General features: G+C 44.2%; 1 protein-coding gene across 4 annotated transcripts in view; it reads left to right on the forward strand.

The window, feature by feature from the left end:
- The first annotated feature begins 4,006 nt into the window (after positions 1-4,006).
- Positions 4,007-23,202, forward strand: part of DLGAP4 (DLG associated protein 4) — a 248,170-nt gene continuing 228,974 nt past the window's right edge. For 2 of the 4 annotated variants that reach the window (XM_040330514.1, XM_040330516.1), the window contains exon 1: positions 4,007-4,114. The gene's annotated coding sequence lies outside the window, so the exon portion shown is untranslated. Of the gene's footprint in view, positions 4,115-16,416; positions 16,569-23,202 lie in introns of those variants that run through there. The other 2 variants (XM_040330517.1, XM_040330515.1) reach the window with 2 other exon arrangements.

The following is a 23,202-nucleotide window of genomic DNA, read 5'->3' on the forward strand; positions in this document are numbered from 1 at the left end:
TATATTATTCTTTATGGGTTTAGGATAATACATCATATTTCATTACATTTAAAAAAAAAAAAAATCTTCCTTTATAATATGGCAGATATGAATTAGATGTGTATGTACATCATTATACGGGTTTATATACCACACATTATTGTATAGTCTTTTGTTCGATATTTATTTTATTTTGTTTTTATTATTATTTTTTTATTTCTCACTGTCTCTTTATATATTATGACATATTTATATTTATTTTTATGACATACTTTATATTTATGACCTATTCTTTGTGGTGTGGGAACATTGATACACCTGTTGATCATTTTGTTCCAAGATTAAACCGTATTATGCATTTACAAAGAGTTTCATATAATGATCTACTAATTAACCGATTCCAGATTGTTTGTTTGATTGTTTAATAGATTGAGCCCTGGTTCACACTGGGTACGATTTGGAACGATTTGAGATGCGATTTGACATGTCAAATCGCATCTCAAATCGGCGGCAATTGTCGGCAATGGCACTGTCCTAATCAGTGCGACGCCGCATCTGCGATTTCAAAAAGTAGTTCCTGTACTACTTTTTGCGATTTCGGGCCGCGATTTACATTAAATTGCGGCCGAAATCGCGGCAAAATCGCGGCCGCGAAATCGCGCATTTTACCGCGATTTTGAATTCGCAGCAGTGTGAACCTAGGCTAAAGGGGTTGTAAAGGTGAAAAAAAAATCCCTAAATAGCTTCCTTTACCTTAGTGCAGTCCTCCTTCACTTACCTCATCCTTCCATTTTGCTTTTAAATGTCCTTATTTCTTCTGAGAAATCCTCACTTCCTGTTCTTCTGTCTGTAACTCCACACAGTAATGCAAGGCTTTCTCCCTGGTGTGGAGAAAGCCTCTTGAGGGGGCGAGCAGGAGGGTTAGGACACTCACTACTTTGCAGATAGAGAAAGGAGCTGTATGTCAGTGGGTGTCCTGACACTCCAGCTCGCCCCACCCCCCTCAAGAGGCTTTCTCCACACCAGGGAGAAAGCCTCGCATTACTGTGTGGAGTTACAGACAGAAGAACAGGAAGTGAGGATTTCTCAGAAGAAATAAGGACATTTAAAAGCAAAATGGAAGGATGAGGTAAGTGAAGGAGGACTGCACTAAGGTAAAGGAAGCTATTTAGGGAAAAAAATGTTTCCTTTACAACCCCTTTAATGATGAGCTATATATTCTTCCATGTATTGTAGGCATGAGGCTTTGAAGAAGGGCGTTATCTGTACTAGCCCAAAACTGTTAACCATGACTGCCTTACATTTTTGATGATAGTCATATTTCTTTATTAAAACATTTTAGATATATATATACAGTAAAACCTTGGTTTGAGAGCGTTTTGCAAGACAAGCAAAATGTTTTAATCAAGTTTGCCTTGATATACAAGCGATGTCTTGATATAAGAGTAGCGTCATGTCACAACTGAGTATAAAAGAGAAGAGAGGAGCCTCTAAGTGTAGCAATATGGTTACATTTAATGAAGGTACAACATTTAGCAATTTATTGCTGCACTTAGAGGTGCCTCTATTCTCTTTTATACCCTGTAAAAAAAATGCTTTGATATACAAGTGCTTTGGATTACAAGCATGTTTCTGGAACGAATTATGCTCGCAAACCAAGGTTTTACTGTGTGTGTATATATATATATATATTGTATATTTAAAATAATTTTTGGTTTAATTCTGCTTTAAAGCGGTGTTCCACCCGCATTTTTTTTAATTTGTTTTCAAGTCAGCAGCTACAAACACTGACTTTTAATAAGGACACTTACCTGTCCAAGGAACCCGCGATCTCGACCCACCGTATCGGGTGCAGGTGCCGCCATTCTAATTAAGGCAAACCGGCAGTGGAACTTTGCAACTTCACAGCCTGTTTCCTACTGCGCATGCGCGAGTCGCACAATGCTTTGTGAATGACCAGCTGTCTTCTGGGACACATATATGTCCCAGAAGGCATTGGGGGGGGCTCGCCGAAGAAGAGGATATGACATCCTGCGCCGCGGACCGGATGGATCGGAAGTACTTCATAAAAAGGTAAGTTAGAAGAATGTTTTTTTTTTAACTAGCCAAAAAACGAGGGGTGGAGAGGTGGTCTTTCATTTAAAGCGGAGTTCCACCCAAAAATGGAACTTCCACTTTAAAGGAAGGTGACCCCCTGACATGCCACATTTGGCATGTCATTTTTTTGGGGGGGGGGGGGGGGGAGCGGAAACCCTCTTTTTAGATAGTTTCAGCTCCCACTTCCTCCCTGGGCACCGCGGCACCGGAAGAAAGGTCACCTCTCCCCCTCCCTCTCGGCAATCCTCTGGAACACGTCACAGGTCCCAGATGATTGCCTGGCCAATCACAGTGCGCAGCGCGGCTCGCAGAAGTGGCTCGCACACCCGGGAGCCCCCAGTAGTGATGCCGGCGCCGCAGAGAGGATGTTTCGCCACATCGCTGGGACCCTGGGACAGGTGAGTGTCCGATTATTAAATGTCAGCAGCTGCAGTATTTGTAGCTGCTGACTTTTAATATTTGTATTTTAGTAGGAACTCCACTTTAAGACCACCTCTCTAAAGTGGGTGGAACTCCGCTTTAAAGCGGGATTCCACCCGCAATTTTTTTTTTTTTAAGTCAGCAGCTACTAACAGTGTAGCTGCTGACTTTTAATAAGGACACTTACCTGTCCTAGGCGATCGCTCGGTCCTGGCGCCTCCATCCTGACTAAGGGAAACAGGCAGTGAAGCCTTACGGCTTCACTGCCTGTTTCCTACTGCGCTTGCGCCACTCGCACAACACTTTGTGAATGGGCGGCTGCCTCCTGGGATACACACAGTTCCCAGAAGGCAGCGCGCCACATTCACCAGAAGACACCGCGACGGAGGACGAGGAAGAAGACGACCACGGTGGAGGAAGAGGCAGAAGGGATAGTTCCGCATAGCAACAGCCCTTTCTGGTGAGTATAAAAAAAAATTCTATTTTTTTTTTTAATAATGGCAAAAAAAAAAAAAAACTTAAGGTGGAACTCCACTTTAAGTTAATTGGCCAGGGTGGAAAATTATCGATTGGCAGCACTGAGATGCTTTGGTCATGAATCCAATCGTAATACGAAGGATCACATAATGAGAGTGCATGGCGGAAACAGAGATGCGATCGATAATATCTTTCAACTATCAATCAAATCCAGCTATCAGTTGATTGGGTTGTTGACTATAGATCGATTAGAAGAGATATCGGTCGGATTTTTTAATCGATACATTGTACGGTGATTGCCCAATCAGATTGTATGGTGTATGGTCAGCCTAAGGCAGGGTTTCTCAACTCCAGTCCTCAAGGTGCCCCAACAGGTCATGTTTTCAGGCTTTCCATTATTTTGCACAGGTGATTTGATCAGTTTCACTGTCTTGTAATTACCACAGCTGTTTCATCTGAGGGAAATCCTGAAAACATGACCTGTTGGGGCGCCTTGAGGACTGGAGTTGAGAAACACTGGCCTAAGGGTTCATGGGCTGTACTTTAAACAATGCTGGTTAATGACCAACAAGGTCTGGCTATGCATTACCTAGAATACAAGAGCGACTGCACAGAGGGAGATGGTTTCCAGCAGGGCAGCCATTGTGTGCAATGTATACAGATCTCCATCTTTCCATGAGTGTCCATGTAGGAGAAGACAGTGCCTGGTGGATGCGAGTACACAGACAGCTCCAGATCCTGTGTCCTACATCCCCATCCCCGCAGGATTCCATCCCTGCTCTTCTACTCATCCCCCTCCTTCTCCTCTGTGGGGAGGCAGAGCACAGAGATCCTGCATCAGCACCAGACACACAGCATCCCTGCTCTCCATCATCCATCAGAGTGGGATACCGGAGGTGGGGTGCAGTGGGGGGGGGGGACAAGATCATCGTAGGGTGGGCTGGAGCAGAGACCTTTGTAACGCTGCAGAAGGAGGAGAGGGGGGAGGAGAGGTGGAGAAAAGGAGGTGGTGGTGGTGGCGACAAAAAAAAGAAGAAGGGGGGGGGCAGAGATGCAGCCGGTTTCCACCTGAAGACATAGAAGAAGGAGCACCGGAGGGGGGTGACGGGAGCCCCAATCAATCCTGCACACTGGAGTAAAGGTAAGACTTGTTTTTCATTGGAAACGTTTGGCCGGAGCGGCGTTTTGGATGGCGGTTGGGGGAAAAGGGGGGGGGGGCTGCACGTTGGGTCTTGTTATTGGCAAAGAATGCAGCAGATTTGCTGCCCATAGTGACAACAGAAGGGGGGGGGGTGTTGAGGATCCACAGGGTGGAGGGCAGCGTTAACCTTTAAACTGCCAGAAGCCGTGGCCCTACTAGGATCATCTTTGACTGTAGCTCAGGTAATTCTATAAATCGCAGCGTCTTTTTTTTTTTGCAGTAGTTACCTGTTTGTTGGCCGGGAAGGGGTCTCATGAGTAGACCTTCGGTCAAGAAATAAATAGCAAAGGAGGTTTTGTGATTGTCCGTCCAGCACTTGTCCCATGGGTCCATTCCTAATGCTCTGCAATTGCTTTTCTTATTCATTATGGTACTTCAACCATTTGCATCCCGGAATCTGCCCCGGCAAGCAGACAGGATTATGCCCCCCCCCCCCCATATTAAAGATCCGGGCCTGTGCGGTCAGCCTACCCGGCCAGCCGTTGGTAAATATCTTTTTATCCCTCTCAACAAATGTATCCTGATCAGCTCATTGTATTTATTTACCTCTGTTTGTCACATCCTGTGATGTCACGGCTGATCCCAGGCATGCTTTTCCTACATCTTGACATCATCGAACCAAACCACACCCCTTGGCAGAGAGATGTCACAATATAGTACATCGGAGATTTAATTCAGCCTCCATGCCGAAATAATGTCTGATTCATAGCCTTGTGGTTGTGTTTTTTTTAAGGTGCAGATGTCTTTCCAGCTAGTGCTTTCCCTGTGGACGCGTTTCGCAGGGGCTTCATTTTTTTTGGGGGCTGTTGCAGCCAGGGCCGGCCCTATGATGGGACTGGGTGGTACCATGGGTACCAGGCAGCACTTTTAGGGGGGCAGCATACTGATGCCCGCCTGCTCCGCTACCCAATAAAATTGATGTCCTTTTTTCCCCACAAATAGAGCTTTCTTTTGGTGATATTTGATCACCTCTGCGGTTTTTATTTTTTGTGCTATATATATATTTTTTAACTTTTTGCTATAATAAATATCCCCAAAATTTTGAAAAATAAACTATTTTCTTCAGTTTAGGCCAATATGTATTCTTCTACATATTTTTGGTACAAAAAAACCCCACAATTAGCGTACATTGATTAGTTTGCGCAAAAGACATTGTGGCCGCCATGGCAGGTCCTTTTATACGCCTATATGCATGTATAGAGCCATGACAGGCCCTCGTTATACTCCTTTATACATGTATAGAGCCATGACAGGTCCTCTTTATACTTCTTTATACATGTATAGAGCCGACAGGTTCTCTTTATACATGTATAGAGCCATGACAGGCCCTCGTTATACTCCTTTATACATGTATAGAGCCATGTCAAGTACTCTTTATAGTCCTATATACATTTATAGAGCCATGGCAGGTCCTCTTTACATGTAAAGAGTCTCGACAGGTCCTCTATATACATGTATAGAGCCATGACAGGTCCTCTTTATACTTCTTTATACATGTATAGAGCCATGACAGGCCCTCGTTATACTCCTTTATACATGTATAGAGCCATGTCAAGTACTCTTTATAGTCCTATATACATTTATAGAGCCATGGCAGGTCCTCTTTACATGTAAAGAGTCTCGACAGGTCCTCTTTATACATGTATAGAGCCATGACAGGTCCTCTTTATACTTCTTTATACATGTATAGAGCCATGACAGGTCCTCTTTATACATGTATAGAGCCATGACAGGCCCTCGTTATACTCCTTTATACATGTATAGAGCCATGACAGGTCCTCTTTATACTTCTTTATACATGTATAGAGCCATGACAGGTTCTCTTTATACATCTATAGAGCCATGACAGGCCCTCGTTATACTCCTTTATACATGTATAGAGCCATGTCAAGTACTCTTTATAGTCCTATATACATTTATAGAGCCATGACAGGTCCTCTTTATACTCCTATATACATTTATAGAGCCATGACAGGTCCTCCTGATATTCCTTTACATGTAAAGAGTAATGACAGGTCCTCTATATACATGTATAGAGCCATGACAGGTCCTATTTATACGCCTATACATGTATAGAGCAATGACAGGTCCTCTTTATACTCCTTTATACATGTATAGAGCCATGACGGGTCCCCTTTAGTTATCATGATATAAAATAATGAATGTGGGGGCCTTTTGGTTGGCGTGATTTTTTTCCTGGGGGGGCAGCATTTCATTCTTGGTCCCAGGCAGCACAATGTCTTGGGCCGGCACTGGTTGCAGCACATCTTCGCACCTTGTACTCTGTGCACCTTCAGTACCGTGGAGTCTCAGTCCTCTCTGTGCATTCCAGTGCGTCGCTTCCTTCTCTTCTAACTTTTTAGAACCTCTCTCACACCGACATAGGGGCAGATTCAGAGACGCGTAAAATTGTGCGGGCGTAACGTATCTGATTTACGTTACGCCGCCGCAACTTACACGGGCAAGTGCTGTATTCTCAAAGCACTTGCACCGTAAGTTACGGCGGCGTAGCGTAAATCGGCCTGCCTAATTCAAATGTGGAAGGGGGGGCATGTTTTCTGTTAAACTACTGTGACCCGACGTGATTGACGTTTTTGCGGAATGGCGCATGCGCTGTCCGTGGAATTTCCCAGTGTGCATTGCTCCAAAGTACGCCGCAAGGACGTCATTGGTTTCGACGTGAACGTAAATGACGTCCAGCCCCATTCACGGACGACTTACGCAAACGACGTAACTTTTTTAAAATTCGACGCGGGAACGACGGCCATACTTAACATTGACTGCGCCTCATATAGCAGGGGCAACTATACGCCGGGAAAAGCCTAACGTAAACGTCGTAACTTTACTGCGTCGGGCGCGCGTACGTTCGGGAATTAGCGTATCTAGCTAATTTGCATACTCGACGCGGAATACGACGGAAGCGCCACCTAGCGGTCAAAAAAAAATGCAGTTTAGATCCGACGGCGTAAGAGACTTACGCCTGTCTGATCTAATGGATATCTATGCGTAACTGATTCTAAGAATCAGTCGCATAGATACGACGGACTGACTCTCCAGTATTCCAAGGGAGGGGGAGAGCACGACACTCCACACCAGGGAGAAAGCCTCACATTACTGTGTGGAGTTACAGACAGAAGAACAGGAAGTGAGGATTTCTCAGAAGAAATAAGGACATTTAAAAGCAAAATGGAAGGATGAGGTAAGTGAAGGAGGACTGCACTGAGGTATTTAGGATTTTTTTTTATACCTTTACAACCCCTTTAAAGAGTTATCCTTAGAAAATCTTCCTGGAGATGTCTCGGATTTTGAGCATTGATCTCATGATGAGTTCCTGGTGCCTCTGGAAGAACTTGTGCGTGAATTTGAAGATGTAAAGTGAACCTGTGGCCAGGCTATGGACATTATTTACATATTCATGACTCTAAGCTGGCGACAGTAGCTGGCCCCTTAATTGGGCCATGATAGCTGAGGCTAGTAATAAGGGCTACCAATCATGCGGCACAGTGCCAACGCCATTGGGAGCCAGTCTTACCAATTGTCGGTGGTGCACTGTGAGCTGTCACAGATCTGGAGGTGCTGGTAAAGTGCGCCCTAAAATGACACATTGATGCATTTATGCCGAGGCTGGGTGTTAAAGGGGCTGTAAAAAACACATTGCTGTGTCCGGCCCCCCCCCCCCATTTTACTTACCTGAGCCCCTAATTTCCGAGGGCGTGATTCTCCATGGCTAATCGACTCCTCATTGGATAGATTTATAGCAGCACAGCCATTGGCTCCCACTGCTGTCAATCAAATCCAATGACGCAGCCGCCGGGGGTGGAGTGGGGTCAGGACCGAGTCATACACTCGCTGGCTATGCACGTCAAGTGTATAATACAGGAGCGCCCCTGCAAGGTAACCCCCTCGGGAGAGAGCTTCCCAGAAGGGGTTAACTCTTGCGGGGAGGAGCCAAGAGAGTTGCAGTGGGACCCTAGAAAAGGACGTTCGGGGCCACTCTGTGCAAAACGAACTGCACAATGGAGGTAAGTATGATATGTTTGTTATTTAAAAAAAAAAAACTAATCCATAGTATCACTTTAAGGCCCACCCGCTTTTCCGCTACATATATGTTGCTGTCATATAGGGGTCAATAGGCAGTAAACGTGTTTTCAAACAAGCCCTCACTGACCTCTGTAGCTGCAGGCACTGTGGAGGAAATACTTTCTAAATATTTAAAGTGGTTCCTCCACTTTTAAAAAAAACCTAACCCATAGTATCACTTTAAGGCCCACCCGCTTTGCCGCTACATATATGTTGCTGTCATATAGGGGTTAATAGGCAGTAAATATGTTTTAAAACAAGCCCTCACTGACCTCTGTAGCTGCAGGCACTGTGGAGGAAATACTTTATAAATATTTAAAGTGTTTTTTTTTTAGGTTTAAAATAATAAACACATCGGGCCATATTCTCAGTGAAGTTACGATGGAGTAAGTCAGATACTCCATCGTAACTCCCTTCTTTGGCCAGTGTATCTATGCTCCTGATTCTCAGAATCATTTTTGCATAGATACACTTAAGATCCGCCATCTTACACTGGCGGATCTTAAATGCAATGACGCCGGCCGCCGCTAGATGGCATTTACGTGAAGGAGTCATTTGCATATGCAAATGATCCTTCTACGCCGATTCCCGAACGAGTTCGCGTCGCGTAACCGTCGCTAACGTCGTTTGCGTAAGCGGAAATTTAGTCCTGCTATATGGAGGATTAAATTTCCGCAAGTCTCGCGTAGGCCATGTTACGGATGGCGTCGGGTCCCCGTCGTGTTTTTTCGTCGAGTACGTCGTTTACGTAAGTCGTTCTTGAATACGACTTTACGTCAATGACGCACACGTCGGCGTCATTGACGTTTTCCGCCGAGAACTGGAGCATGCGCACTGGGCTTTTTGCAGCCCGGCGCATGCCCAGTTCTTTCGCATCGGGGGCGCGCTTCATTTGAATAGAAGACGCCCCCTTGGAGATCCGCCAGGCTATGCCGGGACACTTACACTCCGCTGTCCCAACTTATGGAGCAAGTGTTTGGGGAATACAACACCTGCTCCAGTAAGTTGGGACAGCGGAGTGTAAGTGCCCTAAGCGCAGCAGGCGGATATTTTTCGAGAATATGGCCCATCATACTTACCTGCTGTGCAATGGTTTCTGACAGAGCAGCCTCTTCTTGGGTCCCTTGCCGACGCTTCTGACCCCTCCCCTTTGCAGAGTGCCCCCAGAGCAAGCTGCTTGCTCTGGGGGCACTCGTACGGTGCTGGCTCCTATGCCACCTCTGTGTGTCTGTGGGGCACACAGAGCGTGGCTCAGTCCTGCCCCCAGCTCGCTCCTTACTGGCTGTGATTGACAGCCAATGGCTCCCACTGCTGTGTCTCAGCCAATCGGGAGAGAGAGTCCTGGGAGTGCCTCAGCTCTCGTGCACATCACTTGATCAGGCTAGGGCTCAGGTAAGTATTAGGGGGGAGCTGCGGGAGGAGCTGCACCTTGAAGGTTTTTTATCTTCATGCATAATGCTTGAAGGTAAAAAATCTTCAGCTTTTAGGACAACTTTAAAGTAGAAGACCTAAAGTCCTTCAAGTCATTCTCTATTCTCTTAACAGCTTAGTTCACTATGCCCCCCCCCCCCCCAGCAGTGATGCAACAGCCTATTAATCTCCAATGCAGACATTCTCAACCAGGGTTCCTCCTGAGGTTGCTTGGGTTTCATTGAGCTGTGGCTGATTGACCTTTTATCCTCAAAGGTTGCTAGGGTTTCATTAAACTGCAGCTAATTGACCTCTCACCTGACGGTGCCTACATGGTTCTGGATTCAACACCAGCTTCACGACAGGTGTCTGTAAGGGTGGCATTCTAACCACCATTGTAAAAAGAGCGTTCTTCCAAGGGACCACCAATGTAAGGGGCATTCTGCCCACAGACCCCCTGATATTGTTTTAACTGGGGTTTCCCGAGACCTGAAAATTCTTCTGGGGTAACATTTTGAGAAAGCTGCTCTAATGTAAACTCAGAACAGGAACAGCTGATTTGCAGCATCTTCAGTTCTTCTGCTGTAAATATTGAGGATGAATTTCTCCACAATACCTGCAGCTAAACAGGTCAGTGGGGGCTTGTTTACTGTTTGCTGAGAAAAGTAAATGCTTGAATATCCATAGTCTGGCCGCCGGTTTGCTTTAAGACCTAAATGTTTCTACTCCTCAAAATGACAGTTTTAAGCCCAAAATGCAAAAGTAAACGCGTCGTTTTTCATAGTGTAGATGCTGGATTTAATTTGAAATCTTAGCAAAAATGTAGGTAAATGTAATACTTGTTTTATATTTAAAGCGGGGGTTCACCCTAAAATTAATTTTTTCCCTAACCTATCTCTAGCCTTAATAAAGGCTTGTAGCGTTGTCAATTTTTTTTTTTTGTGTACACTTGCCTGTCTTCAGCCGTACTTCCGTACTATATGGTGCCTCCGCCTGCCGTGTAGAGCTGACTGCGCAGGCGCCGTAAAGTGCCGAGTCCCACTCGGATATTTTCGAAAGGCGATGATGCGCACGTCACTCATCTATGCAGAGCATAGGAACGCCTACTCCCCGGGGGAGCGAGAACCCGGAAGCCGGGTGAAAACGACGGAAAAAAGGTAAGTACAGACCGAAAAAAAAAAAAAAAGCATACTATTGATGTCAGCAGTATGCTGGATAGAACAGTTTTTTTTTTTTTTAGGGTGAACCCCCGCTTTAAAGGGGTTGTAAAGGTACAATTTTTTCCCCCTAAATATCTTCCTTTACCTTAGTGCAGTCCTCCTTCACTTACCTCATCCTTCCATTTTGCTTTTAAATGTCCTTATTTCTTCTGAGAAATCCTCACTTCCTGTTCTTCTGTCTGTAACTCCACACAGTAATGCAAGGCTTTCTCCCTGGTGTGGAGTGTCGTGCTCGACCCCTCCCTTGGACGACAGGAGTGTCAGGATGCCCACTAACACACAGCTCCTTTCTCTATCTCCAACGTAGAGAGAGCGTCCTGACGCTTCTGTAGTCCAAGGGAGGGGGCGAGCGCGACACTCCACACCAGGGAGAAAGCCTCGCATTACTGTGTGGAGTTACAGACAGAAGAACAGGAAGTGAGGATTTCTCAGAAGAATAAGGACATTTAAAAGCAAAAATGGAAGGATGAGGTAAGTGAAGGAGGACTGCACTAAGGTAAAGGAAGCTATTTAGGGGAAAATACCTGTACCTTTACAACCCCTTTAATGATATCAAAGGCTCCTGATTTTTAAACCCAGTTTTGCTTTTCCAGAGACCATGGTTTTTTAAAAAAAAAGCAATCTTTGATATGTTAGAATTCAGTTTATGAAATACATGGTGAAAGGACTGTAGAGCTTCATTCTCTTCTAAACCCGGATTAATCGTAGATATCATACATGCACTGTTACAGCAACAATGTCCCTGGAAATTATGTTAAAGTATGAGAAATATGCTACGTAGTTGTCTCCTCTGGTTTTCCTTTGCGCTGTCTGATCTCTGTATCTGTTCCCCTAGCAGTGCTCATCTACCTACCTCCTTGTCTTCCATGGCTTTCTGCCTAATCCCTTGAAGTGTTTGTTTCCTATAACTAATATGTATTCCTGTCTATTCCTGTTATTGACTCACCACTCTGTTTTCTCTTTGCTATTTTTGTGACTCCAGTCCTTTCTCTTTAACGTTCCTCATGTTGGTTGTTCATCTCTCTAGTCTTCCCCTTAAAGGGGTTGTAAAGGTACAATTTGTTTTTCATAAATAGCTTCCTTTACCTTACTTACTGGGCACATATACCCCCTTCCTGCCCAGGCGAAATTTCAGCTTCCGGCACTGCGTCGCTTTAACTGACAGTCGCGGTCGTGCGTGGTCGTGCGACGTGGCTCCCAAACAAAATTGACGTCCTTTTTTTCCCACAAATAGAGCTTTCTTTTGGTACTATTTGATCGCCTGTGCGGTTTTTATTTTTTTTGCTATAAACAAAAAAAAAGTGACAATTTTAAAAAAAAACACAATATTTTTTACTTTTTTCTATAATAAATATCCCATTTAAAAAAAAAATTTTTTTTTTTTAAGTCTAGGCCGATACGTATTCTTCTACATATTTTTGGTAAAAATAAGAAAAAGAAAAGAAAATCGCAATAACCGTATAGCCGTATAGTGACTGGTTTGCGCAAAAGTTATAGCGCCTACAAAATAGGGGACATAATTAGGATTTTCTTTTTATTATTATTTTTTTACTAGTAATGGCGTCGATCTGCGATTTTTATTGGGACTGCGACGTTATGGGGGACACATCGGACACTTTTGACACATTTTTGGGACCATTCACACTTATACAGTGAACAGTGCTATAAATATGCATTGATTACTGTATAAATGTGACTGGCAGGGAAGGGGTTAACCACTAGGGGGCGGGGAAGGGGTTAAATGTGTAGCCTAGTCAGTGTTCTAACTGTAGGGGGAGGGGGGTGACTGGGGTGGTGACCGATCTGTGTCCCTATGTACAAGGGACACAGCATCGGTCTCCTCTCCCTGACAGGACGTGGATCTCTGTGTTTACTCACAGAGATCCACGGTCCTGCCCAGTTACTGGGCAATCGCGGGTGCCCAGCGGCCATCGCGGCCGCCGGGCACGCGCATTGTGTTCCCAGTAATGCGGCGGTTGCGCGCGCCCCCCTAGCGGCTTTACAAAAACGAGGACGTCATATGACGTCCTGTCAGAACAATTGAGCTACCTTGCCGCCGTCAATTGACGGCGGCTGGTAGCTGAGTGGTTAAAGGGGTTGTAAAGGATTTTTTTTTTTTTCATAATAAGCATCCTTTACCTGCAGACATTCCTCTTTTCACTTCCTCATTGTTCGTTTTTGCTCAGAAGTTGCTCTATTTCTTCTCTGTTCTGTTCACTTCCTGCTTGTCTGATTTTACTGACCACCGTGAAGGGAGGCTTTACTGCGGTGGTCAGTGACGTGCTCACCCCCTCCTGGGAACTACATCTGTGCGGCAGGACGCTCTCTATGTGTTAGAGACTTCAAGGAGGTGTGAATTACTGGGCGTGCCGCAATGCATACTGGGAAATGTAGTTCTTACATGAACGAGCGCCGCAAACCAGGAAGTGAATGAGAGAACAGAAACTAGAATGCCAGAGGTGATATAGATGAAGGAATTTAATAGGTATTTACTCGTTTTTTAACAGAATCATTACACTATTCTGTCTGTCTACCTTGCAGACATTAATTTTTGGCAAAAAAATGTTTTCCTTTACAACTCCTTTAATCAAGCCATCCTCTACTACTATCCTGACCTCTGCCAGAACTCTGCAAGCAGTTGTTATATTGTTTATTTACAGTGATTGACATTGCTGAATAAATGAAGCAGGATGAGCTGTGAATTAGTAATCTGTACAGGAGTATACAAAGGCCTCCTTACTGAGAATACGGCAAGACAAGGAGCCTGAAATGAGCACATAGACAGACAGATTAGATCCCTAAAATAAGAAATTGTAAGACAGTGCCTGATAAATGTAAATGATTAATTCCTGAAAATTTCTTTATGTCCCTTTTTTTTTAGATATAAATTGCACATCAATAATTACAGTGTATGTAATCCCTGAAAAATAATCTTCTCTTATTTGCTCCCTTTTGGTCTGATAAATACTATACCCTAAATATACCATAGAATGCGTTTTGTTATGTCTGTTTGACAAGTGCAAGAAACACCTGATGATTCTTCTTGTAATATTGTAAGGTGATAACTTCCTGTGGTGCATTCTCTTTAGTGTTCACTGAGGACTACAGTATACCTCCCTCTTATGTTATGGAGAAGAGGAGAGGGGGGAGTGTTCTGTAGTCCTGTCCTAGGGTGACATAGATACTGTACAGTGAAAAGCTTTGTCACCCTAGGACAGAAAGGGGTTGTAAAATCTGGTTGCCAATCAACTTCTAATTTCAGCTTTTTCAATTAAAGTGTTACTAAGCCCAAGACCCTGCATTCACTAGCAGTGGCGGCCGGTGTTTATTTTTTATTTTTTGGGGGGGGCATACAAATACCCTTACTCCCCCACGAGTAGCCGACAGCACCAGGTGCCCCCATAGCAAACAGCTTGCTTTGGGGTCACTCGGAGAGGAGGAGAAGCCAGAAGCACCGGCGGGGGACCCGAGAAGAGGAGGATCTGGGCTGCTCCATGCAAAACTACTGCACAGAGCAGGTAAGTATAACATGTTTGTTAGTTAAAAAAAAGAAAAAACTTTAATTTCACTTTAAGGCTGCAAACCCACATCATAAGAAACAATTAATAAATGGCGTATTACATGCTGTTTATACTCACTTGGTCACTAAGAGATTTGTTTTCCGTATTCTACAAAAAAAAAAAAAAAACCTGGTTAATCCTGCTTCTCTCTATCTCTACCCTCTGTTCATGTCCCTATTTAAGCTAGGGATTTTGCAGCTGTAGTGGCAACTCTGCACATGCTCAGTTTGCAGTGACTTTTCTACCCTGAGCATTTTCTCCCTATCACATCTGAGCAGCCTTTGTGACTATAGAGTCACACAAATGAGCATATACACAGTAGTAATGACAGCCCACTCCCTCCCTCCCTCCTCCTCTATGCCCACTGATCAACTAAACACAATGGGGATGGGATATTACATGTAGATTAATGGAGGCTTCACCTTCCTCTTATTCTAAGACACAGACTGGAGGGGCGTGACACAGCCTGTGACTGGCAGAAATCCACCCACAGCATTTTATTGCCAAAAGAATAATAAAGATCTGATTACAAATATATATTTGTATGACAATTAAAAAAAAGTTTATTTCTAGTAATTATATATTTTTACTCTGGATTTCGGAAGGCTGTTTTTTTTTTTTGAACATGTGACCTGGAGTAGAGGACTAGAGGACTAGAGGCTCCTGTTGCTTATGCTTCCCTGCAGACAGGCTGGGAATGAGCTGGGTCATGTCACAGCTGTATATCAGTTAGGAAAGAGGTAATTGGATGTTTTTTTTAATTAAAATGATTACAGTGCCATCATCCACATACAAGAATAGTAGGGACAATGTAAATTAAATAGTGTGTGTGTGTGTGTGTGTGTGTTTACTGTTATTTTCACTATAGGTGTGCACAGTCTATTGCATTAGGGTGTGCACCCCAAAGCTCAAACACAGACTACTGATCACTCACCATGTTCATTCAGAAAGGGAAGGGGATGGTGAATTACATAGCTGTTAGCACTGCAGGGGGGAGCCAGGGAAGTAGGGGGAATCTGTGCCGTAAAGAGTGATTAGGGTGTGTCTGGGCACACCTGGCACACCCTGTGGGCACGCAGGCCCGGATTTCCCACAAGGCCACTGAGGCCAGGCCTTGGGGCGGCAGGGCGCCAAGGGGCGGCAGTGGCATGGAGTCCCCCGACGCCCGAAACATACAGTTAAGGGCGGTAAGCTATGGGGGAATCCGCTCGCTCCTTAACAAGTGATTGCGACGATGTCACCGAAATCACTTGTAAAATGTGTGCTCCCGTCCGTCCTCCCCTCTCCCCCCACCCCACATACCTCTCTTTGCTGGCTCTGTCTTCGGGACTCCGTCCTCCCCCCGGCCACCGAGTCTGTCTCCTGTCCCTGCTGCCGATGTACACAGTGAGAGGGGAGAGCTGTGCTCTTCCCATCTCATCTGTGACAGGAGTTCTAGCACAGTGCTAGGACTCCTGTTTTGGAGGTGACAGGGTCAATAAAGAGAACATGTCACCTCCAATTGCTATTACACAGGGAATTGTTTTCACCTGTGTGATAGCAAAAAAGTTAAGTGAAAAAAGTTGATAAATAATAAATAAATAATAAGAAATAATAATTAAATTAATAAAATAAAAATGTAAAGAATAAGGAAAATAATAAGAAAATTATACAAAAATTTAAAAAAGTAAGCGACAAGCTACAAAAAAAACTGATAAAGTGAAAAAAAAAAGTAAAACAAAAAAAAGAAATTTGAACTAACCGTGCCGCCCATTCTCCGTTCGTTTTTAACAAATTTTGGAATGAGTTCTTTGGACTCTACTCATCATCAAGTTGATATATCCGGTCTTGAAGCTGAATATTTTGGTCATTAACAACTTGATGGTGAATTTCCAGTTTGTCCAGTATATCTTGTTTAGATTTTTCTAGTTACTCTTCTGCTTATGTGGGCTACTTCATTCTTAGGGATTGTCATGTGTTCCGCCTCCATTTACTGCTCCAGGTCTGACCTCCTGGGTAGAGTGCGGATGTAAGCTTGTAGTTCAGAATTATCTTCGTCCATGTCGGGGTTTGGAGGAGTGGGGACCTGCGATGAGAGAGTTGGAGTAGGTGGAATGCTGTATAGGAGTGCCCCATTATGTGTAGGTGAGTCCCATTATGATGGTGTGTCAGGTGACATTGCAGTTAAAAAGTTGGTTGCTCCAGTGGAACGTGAGATCGCCTGCAAAGACTAAAAAAAAGGAATTGTAACTGCGGGACAGGGGTCCACCAAAGATGGGAGTCACCTTGAGGTTCTTCTTGTTCCCCTTAATGGTGGTGGATAGTCATTAAGCAGTAGTAAAAGCGCCTGGATAAGCCTGAGGACAGGGATCCTAATAACTAACATGTATCAACACATAAAATTATCCTTAGTTAAGCCCCTGCCAATGTCAGTAAGACCCTGCCCATCTCTGTCGCCGCCATTTCTGTACACTATGGTAATAAAAAAGCTTGAAGCAGTAATCTGCATCTGTGTGCTGTGGCATTTAGCAAATAGCAGCAGTGAGAGCTTTGTTCAGCACTACCCCTAGGGGGCGCCATTAATAAATTCTCTCCTGGCCATATGGTATGCATGACCCCCGACTACTAAAAAGAAGCAGATTGACCAGGCTTGCTTAGTGCTTTTAGTCTCTCTTTTTTAAATATATTTACATCTCGTCAGGTCTTATTTACACGGGTGGCACGGGTGGATTACTTTTCAAACAGCTTCTTGAATACCATTTTTTTTTAACCCAATGGGGATTTTGGGATAGTTTCTGTGGGCCGGATTCAGATAGGTTAGCGGATCTTTAGATCCGCGTAACCTATCTGATTTATGTTACGCCGCCGCAAGTTTTTGAGGCAAGTGCTTTATTCAGAAAGCACTTGCCTCTAAAGTTGCGGCAGCATATCGTAAATCCCCCGGAGGAATTCAAATTCCGCGGCTAGGGGGCGTGTAAAATTTAAATCAGGCACGTCTCCGCGCCGAACGAACTACGCATGCGCCGTCCGTAAACTTTCCCAGCGTGCATTGCTCCAAATGACGTTGCAAGGACGTCATTGGTTTCAACATGAGCGTAACTTACGTCCAGCTCTTTTCTGAATCGACTTACGCAATCGACGTAAAATTTCAAAACTCGGCGCGGGAACGACGGCCATACTTAACATAGGATACCCCTCACATAGCAGGGGTAACTACAGTATATGCCGGAAAAAGCCGAACGCAAACGACGTAAAAAAATGCGCCGGGCGGTCGTTCGTTTCTGAATCGGCGGAAATCCTCATTTGCATATTCGTTGCGTAAAAAAAAACGAAACGCCACCTAGCGGCCGGCCTGGAATTGCAGCCTAAGATCTGACGGTGTAAGTCACTTACACCTGTCGGATCTTAGGGATATCTATGAGGAACCTGATTCTATGAATCAGGCGCAGAGATCCGACCGACGGAACTCAGAGATACGATGGCGTATCAGGAGATACGCCTTCGTATCTCTATCTGAATCTGCCCCACAGTGTGTTTAAAAACTCAACATCTGAAATCCTGGACAGGTGAGTTTAAGGCGGTATTCGCACTATGGTAGCATGTGAATGTACTTTGTATAAAACATACATTTTTTTTTTTTTTTTTCAAATAAACACTCTATAATTTCGATTTTCAAAAGAGAAAACAAAGCACAAGCTGTTTATTTTCAGATTGTTTCTGTCTGTTTAAAACCTGGGAGTGGAGCCCTCAATATTTACAGTATTTATTATGGTCAGGAGAAAAAAAAAATCAATATAAACACTTTTTCTTTTCAACTAAATATGACTATTTTCTAAGGAGACAGCACAGCACAAGCTGTTTACTTTCAGACCCTTTCTGTCTGATTGAAACCTGGGAGTGGATCTCTTAGTACTGGCAGCCAGGGAGGGGGAGAAGTCACCCTAAAGAGGGAGTAAACCCTCTAATGCATTTCTTTTTTTTAAAAAAAACCCTGCAAGAGAAAGGCATAATGAGCTAGTATGCATAGCATATGAATAACTTACCTGAGATCAAAGCCCCCGAAACGACTCTCGTTCCTCTCCTCCGCCGCCGCCATGATACCTGAGTGACATCCGGGTATTACGGCTCCGGCGCGGGACCCGTGAGTGACGGCTCGATCGCTTTCATTAACAGCACGCTCAGTGCGCCTGCGTCGTTGTTTACGGCGCGCATGCGCCGTAGACATCGGTGCAGGCTTTTCAGCAAATATCTCCTAAACCGTGTAGGAAGGATCTGGGAAGGTTTGTAAACAGGCAGGTGAGTGTATTGTATTGCAGAATACACAATTGTCACAACGCAAACATTTTTAAAAGACTACAAAAGGCACGTTGGTGGAAGTCAGTATTATTTCAAACAATTGTATAAAGCTGCTTTGTGTGCAGTAAAGCATGCCTAAAGCGCATATGTGCTAATGGACGCAAAAGGTGAACACTGATTGGTTGGTCTAGGTACTGATTTTAGCAGAGCTTTTCTGAATCATTACAGGAGTTGTTGTTTTTTCACATTCTACCCACATGTAGCGTGTCACACACATTGTGTTATCTTTACAGTGAATTCCTTGTCACATTCCTCCCCGGTGTCTCACAACTTTCACTCAGTGTAACACCCTGTCTTCTCTCCCACCCCCCCCCCCCCAGGTCAGCAGTTTGTGTCCCCCTCCCCCTCTGTCATCCTTCTCCTCCCCCCATGTTCTCCCTGCTCCCCTGTGTAATCTGTGCTGTGTTCCCTCAGGTTAATCCTGCTCACTATCATCTGCTGCCTCCCCCCTCACATCCACAAGCCCCCTGCATCTGTCTTGCTTTGCTCTTTTCAATCACAACCTTTCACTCCTGACATCTCCATCTCTGTGGTATCAAATCCCCGCCTTGTCCTCCTCATCACTGGAGGCTCCGTATACTGCTCTCCGTATACTTCCTCCGTATACTGCCTCCGTATACTGCCTCCGTATACTTCCTCCATATACTGCCTCCGTATACCGCTCTCCTAATACTTCCTCCGTATACTGCCTCCATATACTGCCTCCGTATACCGCTCTCCTAATACTTCCTCCGTATACTGCCTCCGTATACTGCCTCCGTATACTGCCTCTGTATACTTCCTCCATATACTGCCTTCGTATACTGCTCTCCGTATACTGCCTTTGTATACTGCTCTCCGTATACTTCCTCCATATACTGCCTTCGTATACTGCTCTCCGTATACTGCCTCCGTATACTGCCTTCATATACTGCTCTCCGTATACTGCCTCCGTATACCGCTCTCCGTATACTGCTTCCGTATACCGCTCTCTGTATACTGCTCTCCGTATACTGCCTCCTTATACTGCTCTCTGTATACTGCTCTCCGTATACTGCTCTACGTATACTTCCTCCGTATACTGCTCTCCATATACTGCCTCCGTATACTGCTCTCTGTATACTGCTCTCCATATACTGCCTCCGTATACCGCTCTCCGTATACTGCTCTCCGTATACTGCCTCCGTATACCGCTCTCCGTATACTGCTCTCTGTATACTGATAAAGTGAGGGTGCTCTTGCGCCTACCTAGTAAAGCTTAAGATGTGAAGTAAAATAATAGTAATGAACTAAAAGTGATGATGCTGCTCAATCTAATAATGTATAAATATCAAATAGAAATACAATAAAATAGTGAAAGGTAAAGTGACGAGCGCAATGAATATGACTAAGTAATCAAAGTGTTAATCAGTGAACATTGATAATAAACTAAAATTGAAACAAAGTGCTAAAAAACATTAAAAACATCAATAATGAATAAAAACGTTCAGCCAGCAAGTGGCCAGTGAAAAAAAAAAAAAAAAAAAAAAAAGTATGCACAAAAATAGCTGCAAAAGTCAGCAGGCAAACATAAATATGAAGCCTAAATCAGTCCTGGAATAATAGGCTAACAATACAGCCTTTATACGTGCATAAAAGTGTAGGAAGTTCCATAAAGACAAAAATAAATATAAACTTCTCCAATAGTGATAAACAAATGTTTAAAATCTTCTCATGTGGATCTTCAAATAATGTGGGCTCACAATGCGCTTACCTTCCCAAGGTAGTAATCAAGCCTTGATTAAATGGATATCCACAAGGGGTGTTGTTGAATCTGCAACTAGCTGTGGATGTCCAGGGCGTCCTGTATAATCCAATGTTTGTAGGCTCCAGATTTCTATTTGGCAGCGGTGGTGCTCAGCATGGGGAAATAAAAAAGGTAGCTTCCCATAGTGTAGTAAACCAAGGCTAATTTATTGGTAAAAACGCTAACAAGTGCATTTTAAAAGATCAAAGAAAACGAAACTAAGAAACAGCTGATGACAGCTTACTGATGTATTGCTTCAAAAATCAGTCCGTCCCTTACATGTTACACCACGTCACGTGGCTTCATCAGAGGTCTCTGTATACTGCCTCCGTATACTGCTCTCCGTATACTGCTCTCCATATACTGCCACCGTATACTGCTCTCTGTATACTGCTCTCCATATACTGCCTCCGTATACCGCTCTCCGTATACTGCTCTCTGTATACTGCCTCCGTATACCGCTCTCCGTATACTGCTCTCCGTATACTGCTCTCCGTATACTGCCTCCATATACTGCTCTCCGTATACTGCTCTCCATATACTGCTCTCCATATACTGCTCTCCGTATACTTCCTCCGTAGGAGATGGAGAGAAGAGAGATGGAGAGAGAAGAGATGGAGAGAGAAGAGATGGAGAGAGAAGCGATGGAGAGAGAAGAGATGGAAAGAGAAGAGATGGAGACAGAAGAGATGGAGAGATCCACTCCCAGGTTTCAATCAGACAGAAAGAGTCTGAAAGTAAACAGCTCGTGCTGTGCTGCCTCCTTAGAAAATAGTCATATTTAGTTGAAAAGAAAAAGTGTTTATATTGATTTTTTTTTTCTCCTGACCATAATAAATACTGTAAATATTGAGGGCTCCACTCCCAGGTTTTAAACAGACAGAAACAATCTGAAAATAAACAGCTTGTGCTGTGTTTTCTCTTTTGAAAATCGAAATTATAGAGTGTTTATTTGAAAAGTACAAAGTACATAAGCAAAATTGTGGGATTTTGTGCACATTCACATGCTACCATAGTGAGAATACCGCCTTAAATTCATCTGTCCAGGATTTCAGATGTTGAGTTTTTAAACACACAGGGCCAGATCCACGAAAAAATTACGCCGGCGTATCTCTTGATACGCCGCGTAATTTCAAATTTTGCGCGTCATTTCTTTGTTTTGTATCTACTGCCTCCGTATACTGCTCTCCATATACTGCTCTCCGTATACTTCCTCCGTATACTGCTCTCTGTATACTGCCTCCGTATACCGCTCTCCGTATACTTCCTCCATATACTGCTCTCCGTATACTTCCTCCGTATACTGCCGACGTATACCGCTCTCCGTATACTGCCTGCGTATACTGCTCTCCGTATACTGCCTCCGTATACCACTCTCCGTATACCGCTCTCTGTATACTGCCTCTGTATACTGCTCTCCGTATACTGCTCTCCGTATACTGCTCTCCGTATACTGCTCTCCATATACTGCTTTCTGTATACTGCTCTCTGTACACTACTCTCTGTATGCTGCCTCCGTATACTGCCTCCATATACTGCTCTCCATATATATCTTTCTGTATATTGCTCTCCATATACTGCTCTCTGTAATAATTGTCTGCTTATGTAATGAGCAAATGTGATTTCCAAGTGTGTGTATAAAGCATATAGAAATCTATATTTTTTTATTAAATATAAATGTTTGTGGTTGTCACAAGGCCCCACATGTGCAAACTTCTTGTATCCCTCCCCATCTCTTCTCTCTCCATCTCTTCTCTCTCCGTCTCTGCTCTCTCCGTCTCTTCTCTCTCCGTCTCTTCTCTCTCCTTCTCTTCTCTCTCCGTCTCTTCTCTCTCCATCTCTTCTCTCTCCGTCTCTTCTCTCTCCGTCTCTCCTCACTCCGTCTCTTCTCTCTCCGTCTCTTCTCTCTACGTCTCTTCTCTCTCCGTCTCTTCTCTCTCCATCTCTTCTCTCTCTCTCCAACTATTCACTCTCCAACACTTCACTCTCCATCTCTCTTCTCTCTCCATCTCTTCTCTCTCCATCTCTTCTGTCTCCATCTCTTCTGTCTCCATCTCTTCTGTCTCCATCTCTTCTCTTTCCATCTCTTCTCTCTCCATCTCTTCTCTCTCCATCTCTATTCTCTCTCTTTTTCTCTTCTCTCTCCATCTCTTCTGTCTCCATCTCTTCTGTCTCCATCTCTTCTCTTTCCATCTCTTATCTCTCCATCTCTTCTCTCTCCATCTCTCTTCTGTCTCCATCTCTTCTCTCTCCATCTATCTTCTCTCTCCATCTCTTCTCTCTCCATCTCTTCTCTCTCCATCTATCTTCTCTCTCCATCTATCTTCTCTCTCCTTCTCTTCCCATCTATTTACTCTTCATCTATTTACTTTCCATCTATTCACTCTCCATCTCTTCTCTCTCCATCTCTTCTTTCTAGGTCTCTTCTCTCTAGATCTCATCTCTCCTCTCTTCAACTCTTAATTCTCCTCCTCTTCTCTCTTTATCTCTTCTCCCTCCAACTCGTCACTCTCCATCTCTTCTCTCTCCATCTCTTCTCTCTCCATCTCTATTCTCTCTCCTTCTCTCTCTTTTTCTCTTCTCTCTCCATCTCTTCTCTCTCCATCTCTTCTGTCTCCATCTCTTCTGTCTCCATCTCTTCTCTCTCCATCTATCTTC

The sequence above is a fragment of the Rana temporaria genome, chromosome 12, assembly GCF_905171775.1.
Source record: "Rana temporaria chromosome 12, aRanTem1.1, whole genome shotgun sequence".
Classification (NCBI taxonomy): Eukaryota; Metazoa; Chordata; class Amphibia; order Anura; family Ranidae; genus Rana; species Rana temporaria.